The sequence below is a fragment of the Nicotiana tabacum genome, chromosome 11, assembly GCF_000715075.1.
Source record: "Nicotiana tabacum cultivar K326 chromosome 11, ASM71507v2, whole genome shotgun sequence".
NCBI lineage: Eukaryota > Viridiplantae > Streptophyta > Magnoliopsida > Solanales > Solanaceae > Nicotiana > Nicotiana tabacum.
The window spans coordinates 147,530,039-147,537,204 of NC_134090.1; positions in this window are offsets into that span (position 1 = coordinate 147,530,039).

The window sequence follows — 7,166 nt, forward strand, 5'->3', positions numbered from 1 at the left end:
TATCAAGTTTTTCTTGCACTGCCATATTTATGAGATACCTGAAGGTGATAGCATCCACTACAGGAGAATATGTCTCCATATAATCAATTCCAGGCCTTTGGAAAAACCCTTGTGCCACAAGTCGCGCTTTATATCTAACGACTTCATTTTTATCATTTCGTTTCCGCACAAAAACCCATTTATACCCTACTGGCTTTATGCCTTCAGGTGTTCGAACTATGGGTCCGAAGACTTCACGTTTTCCAAGTGAAGTTAACTCTGCCTGGATAGCGTCTTTCCATTTTGGCCAATCATTTCTCTGTCTACATTCATTGATAGATTTTGGTTCAAGATCCTCATCTTGTTGCATTATTTCAACAACAACATTATAAGCAAAAATGTTATCGATAACAACATTATTTCGGTTCCATCTTTTCCCGGTTGAGACGTAACTTATTGATATCTGTGAGCACGTAATTTTTGCCTCACAAGAGCTACTCCAAAAGAAATCACAAATAATTTTCCTTTGTGTGCAACTTTTGAATTTTTTCGTGGCATTTCGTCTGTGCATAGTCATTTTTTATTCTAATTAAGAAAAAAAATGGTAATGTAGATGCGTATGCATTCCGGAATTAATATTGCATTTTTTAGAATTAATTAATCATTGTTTTATATAAAAGGATAATAATAAAAAATAATATATTTAGGAAATTATAAACCATAGTTTGGTTTTGAAAGAAGGAAAATCACAAAAAATATATATTTGTTATAAATTTTGTCATTTAAGTATGCCTTTGAGTGATTGTGATTTTTAACTACTTGTTTTAATTTGTATATCAAAATGTTAATTGATTTTATAATTTAATTAAGAATTGTGTAAAATTTGGAATAAAAGTAGAAAATGGAAAGAGTTGAAAAATACGCAAATCAGATCTGGGCCAAGAAATTTTAAACAAAAAATCAGGCCCAAAACTTTCTCTACACCCGGCCAAATCCAGTCCACCTGTAGCAAAATTAAACGACGTCGTTTCATCATGCTCAAATCTGGTTCGTTGATTTCACTTGATCAACGCTCCAGATCAATTCTTCCACACCCGACCCGTGCCGTCCAAAATTGATCCGGTCTTGAGGATAAACAAAACGACGTCGCTCCACTTACTAGATAAATCCAAACCATTGATCTCATCAGATCGAACGGTCTGGATCCAACCCTCACATGCATATATAAAGGGTTCAAACTAACCCCCGCCCCCCAAACCAGGCCCCCCCTCCTCTCATTTCTCATCAAACCTCGTCTCTTTCAGAGACGAGGAACCCTAATAGCCGCCACCCCGTTCCCTCGCCGTAAACCCGGCGGCGCCGGCTCCGGTAGCCGTGAAATTCACACCACTAGAGCACCTAACCTCCCTCTCCATGAATCCTTTAACCATTTTGCTCGAATCAGGCTGAAGCTCCTCGAATCTTCAATCGAAGATTCGAGTAAAACCTAACCCTACCCCAACCTACCCCAAACTCACACCAGTTATCCACCTGACCTCCCTCGTGCCTAAAACACCGTTGGTTTGGCTCGAATATGTCTAGAAATGCTCGAATTTTAGATCAAAGAATCAAGAACCCTAAAAATCCAAATCGTGGAATTTGTCCAAATTAAATGAGAGATTGGGGTCTAAGAGACTTTAATCGAGGTATTCTCAATTGAGAATACTTCGAGTAAAGTCTGTTCAACCTCAAAATGTCTGAATCCTAGTTTGAGCCTGTGTCCGTATAAGTTCTGAAGGTTTGAGGTATTTTTCCTTTTTCTTTTCCTGTATTTATGGTTTGTTTATCTGTGTATTTGTGTATTTTAATTTTGATTAATTTTCCACACTCTTTCAATTCATCTTTTTATTCCCAGTATCCCTTTTATTTGGTCGATTTCTCTTCCGTAATTAAGTTGTACATGTTATAAACTACGTAGTCGATTTGATTAATGTCGTCGAATAGTTAGCTTCATAAACCCCCTGTGTTGAACAAAACCATGAATTACCCTGTTAGTATGATTAACTCTGTTTGTGTTGTGTGTATGTAATTGATTGATTAGATGTCAATGTTCAGTTTGTTCATATAAGTTTAAATCATTTTTGGCATTCTGTTTGGTTTTAATTTCGATGGTTGATGGTCTGATTAGTTAAAGTTCTGTTTGATTGTACACAATGTTCTGAATCCTGGGAGTCTTAGTATTTAAGGTATTCTTTTCCTTAAAACCTTTGAATTTGTTATAGCTGTTGTAGTTAATTGAATTCAGATAGTGGTTGGATTTTGAGTAGACTGGAGAGGTTTAATGCAGGTTGAAAGGGAGTGGTTAGGGCAGTAATAGTAAGGGAATTTCAGGGGTGTTTGGGGAATAAAACAGTTAGTATGATACTTTATTGCTAGTGCTTTATCAATGAGGTATTAATTAATCCTAATGGGGAACCAAAGGAAATGGAGGGGCTGAAATTAAGGGAAAGTTTTCCTTAGTGGCTGATTCATTAGAAAAGCAGTTTAGTGACAGATTTGAGTGGAAAAAATCTGCCTTGGATAACAGAAGGGGGTCCGGGCAGTAGGAAAGAAGGGGAAAATAAGTTGTATAAGAAGGGGTGTTGGGACTGATTTCAAAAAGAAGACAGACGAGAGATATACAGAACACAGAAGAAAGAGGGAAGACACACAGGAGGACACAGAATATACACACAGAGAAAAAAAACAGAAAGAGAAAAACAGAAAAAAAGAGCACACACATAGAAAAGAGAAACAGAACAGAAAAAAAAAAGAGAAGAAAGAAAGAAAAATCAGAAATATTGTTTCCTCATATCTGTCCGGGCTTGTTTGGTGATACTGTTTGATTGAATCTGAAATTTTCATAAAATTTCTGCTACTGTTCGGCTGGTTTTCACGGTTTCTGTCGGATTTTGCTCAAATCTACTGAATTGTTTGGCATTTTATTTCTGCTGTTGGGCTTCTTTTGCTGCTACTGCTGAATACTACCTCTTTTACCCTCATTTTCAGGTATGTAAAGACATTTGAACCTTGAAGTAAATCTAGATCAGAGCCTATGAAATCAAGCTGAAATTGTTATTTCGTTCTTTCAAAACAGGAGCTATTTTTTTATTTTTCTGCACATTTATCTCGTCAAGCATCAGATTTTTTCTAGTTGATGTAAGAGTTTCTTGTTTGTATATGGCATGTTAATGGTTATGTGTATAACCATAAGTGAGAGGAAAATTGGCATAATCCGTTACGATATTGGGATATTCCAAAAGGTTTAGATGTGTATTTGCGGTATATAATGTCAATTTGTTTAATCAAATTTGTAAATTAGTTTTCTTTCTTAACAACAAATGGCCATTTATTTCAGGAATGCGATTAACCCATTTCCTTAAGAATAAGTATATAAAAATAATGTCAATGATTTGTACAAAGTATAGATTTAGTATTTGTAAATAGCTTGCATAAGCCGAGATAAAAATTGGTTTGATCTTATTTATCCCAAATTCAATCATCGTAAGCAAATTAACCAAATAATTTGACCTTTGGACTAAAAACTAGTCGTGTAAAAGAAGGTCGGATTTATAAATACGAATTGCAACATTTTAAGTCAAAGATATGCAAAGTAGAGTTCGCTCCGAATAGAATAATGGAAATTCTTCGAAAACTATTAGTTTGCTTATCAATTAAATTTTTCCTAGTTTTTACACGTAATTCGCTTTTGGTAAGTTTTCAAACATATACACTTAGTCTTAAGCTTCGGAAAATGATAAATAACTTGTGCATATAATTATCAAGTATTAAAAATACATAAGCAAAATACGAATATCGTATTCACGATAAAAATGGTAGTTTTAGTTGCGTGTTATTTATTTATTTTTCATATCATTAATTCTTTTAATTTGAATAGTTTTGAGGTATATAATTCACACGTTTAAAATATAATATGTGGTCAACACCTAATAAATTTTGTTTTTTTAAGAAATCTCGAGACATTCCACTCGGTGATTTCCCATGGTTTTCATATTTAAAAATAAATGGACATAATAAACAGTTGTAGAAAATTTTTATTACCATCAAAAAATATTTTGTGTAATTGGGGACACGTTCGCGTGACATGATTACATTTCTAAAGACAATTCGGAGTATGCGTTCGCGCAACTTCGAGCAAACTTTCTTAATAAAAGGGGTTTTTCGGAGGATATTTAAATTAAATTAATTTCATATAACCCGAGATGTGCAGTTCACTATTTAATAATGCTGCTCGGTGGGCCGGGCCTGAACCGGACCGGACCGGGCCCGCGGTCCTAACGGGCCTGGTGGGCCTGGTGGGCCGGTCCTGGGTGGGCCGGTCTTGGTGGGCCTCTGAGCCCGTCACGGGCTGGTCTCCATGGTTGAGCCCACGAGCCCGGGACCGTTTGGCCCGGGACCGGCAGGCGGGCCTGGGCCGGTCCTGGCGGGCCTGGCGGGCCTGGCGGGCCCAACGGCTATTTTTCAAAAAAAAAAAAAAAAAAAAATCAAACGGCCATATTTAAAATCTAGCCGTTTGGGCTGAAAATATGACCGTTTTTTAAGTTAAAAAAATGGCCATTTGGCCCCCAAACTTTATTTTAACCCCAAACTTTATATAATTACACTTTTCCCCATTTCTCAACTATAAATACCCCCTCATTCTTTCATTTTTATTCACCAATTCATCAATATCTCTCAATCTCTCTCAATCTCTCTCAATCTCTCTACTACAATTACTTAATTTATTGTTGAAATTTCGTGAAAAATTGTGAAGTTGTTGAATTGAAGTTTTCAAGTGTTCAACGATTTTCAATTTTCAAGAAGTTGTTCGGCAATCCGGTAAACTCGTTTCAACTCTTACGTTTTTATAATATATTTTTGTGTGGTTTAGTTTGCATAATTATAATTAATATGGCATTTACTTTGAAAAAAATGTTTGGTAAAGGAAAAGATAAAACCGGTGAAAGTAGTGGCCAACCAACTACCCTTCCCCCGGCTCCCCGACCTAGAAAAGATAAGCAAGTTGAAAGTAGTCGCCAACCTAGACGTCCTCCTCCTTCCGTAATTCTTGATAGTGATCACCCTTGTTTTCAATTTACCGATAGTGAATTTTATCATAATGTTGCACCAGGTGATAGATTAGATGATGAAATTATGAATGCTCTTTATCCTAATGAAACCATCTTAGAAAATAATGAGGAAAATGAGGATGATGATGAAACTCAAGCACCGGATTTAGATGATACACCTACTAGTCCTCTTAATAACCCAAGTGATGCACCGGTCGACCCACCTGTAGAAACTCCTACTTTTAATAGAGAACCTGCTAAACGCTTAGAAACATCATTAGTTTGGAATTTTTTTACTCAAGTAAGAGAAAAAAATAAGGCTAAGTGTAAAACTTGTGGGAAATTAATGTCGCATAAATATGTAGGAGACCGTAGCGGCACAGGTAGTTTGACTAGGCACATAAAAACACACCCTAGAGATAAGGCTAGATTTTTTCAAATGAAAGCGCATCTAGAGGGGACAAGTGTAGATTCTGCGATTAACCCTAGTACAGGTTCAAATCTAGTTCAACCAGGAATTAACACTGTCACTGGAGGTATTTTATATTACGATCCAAATAGAGATCGTGAAGAATTAGCAAAGATGATTACTGTTATGTGCTTACCTTATACTTTTGCTTCTAATCCTAATTGGGTTCATTATATTAGAAGAGTGTTTAATCCTACTTATAAAGGTTGGCCTCGCGCAACAGTTAAGAGTGATATTTATAAATTCAAACATGAATATGAACAATATTTGCGTTATTTATTTACTCATATACCTAATCGGATTTCTATTACTACTGATATTGGTAGAAGTGGTAATGATTGTGATTACCTAACTGTTACAAGTCATTGGATAGATGAAGAATGGATAATGCAAAAACGCATAATTGCATATAGAATAATTAATTCGCGTCACACAGGTAAATTTATAGCTAACACTGTTGCAGATATTTGTAGATATTTTTGCTTTAGCGATAAAATAATGGCAATTTCAATGGATAATGCTTCTAGTAACACCAGTGCTATAGGCATGCTTACAACAACACTAAATCCTGCATTTACTAATATTTTCCATGTTAGATGTATTTGTCATATTTATCATTTAATTGTCGGTGATGGTATGCGAATATTAAACATAGAAATTGAAAAGGTTAGAATGGCTCTTAATTGGCTTTTTTATTCAAACCGTAGAAGTAGACTTAGAGAGTATTTTAAAAAATGTGATGAATATGGCCTTAGAGAAAGAAAGGTTCCTAAACCTTGCCCGACTAGATGGAATTGTATGTACGAAAGTTTAGTAGTAGCATATGAATATAGAAACCCAATTAATGCAACGTTTAATTCTCGGGTAGGTGGTGAAGATGATGATGAAATGCTTACCACTCAAGCTTGAATCCAGACGGCTCTTTTGATCTTTTGGAATGGTGGAAGGCAAGGGAAAAACATTTTCCTGTTCTTGCAAGGATGGCTCGGGATATTTTATCAATTCAAGCTTCAACTGTTGCATCAGAGAGCGCTTTCAGTCAAGCAAGACTGCAAATAGGTGATCATAGAGCGTCTATGAGGGATAGCTTGGAAAAATCAGTATTGTTTAGAGATTGGATCCGCTCGGAAAGAAGAAACTTTGGAATTGCAGAAGCACAACCGGCGATAGATGAAGCTTATGAAGAAATGATAGCGGAACTTACGGAGGATTCGGCTTCGCCCGGAAGTGGTGATGAACAAGCTTCTTTTCCACCACCACCAACGCAACCTCCTCCGAACCTTGAAGGATTTATGAGATTTGTTAGAGATAATACATAGAATAATATGTAACTTGTATTTTGGCACATCTTCCTTAGTTTTTTTCCTTCTAATGGTGGTATTAGTACCTTGTTGTGCTCATTCCATTGGGGGAAGGATGACTAAGAAAGATATGTCATTTTTTGGTAATAAAATTTATTGCTTCTACCCATGAGCTTCTTTTCGCAATATTTCTTTGTCTATACTTAGAATTATTTATATGCTACAATATATACATAATATACAATATATATACTACAAGAAAATATATTTATAAGATACAATATATACATAAGATACAATATATATACTACAAGAAAATATATAAGAGAA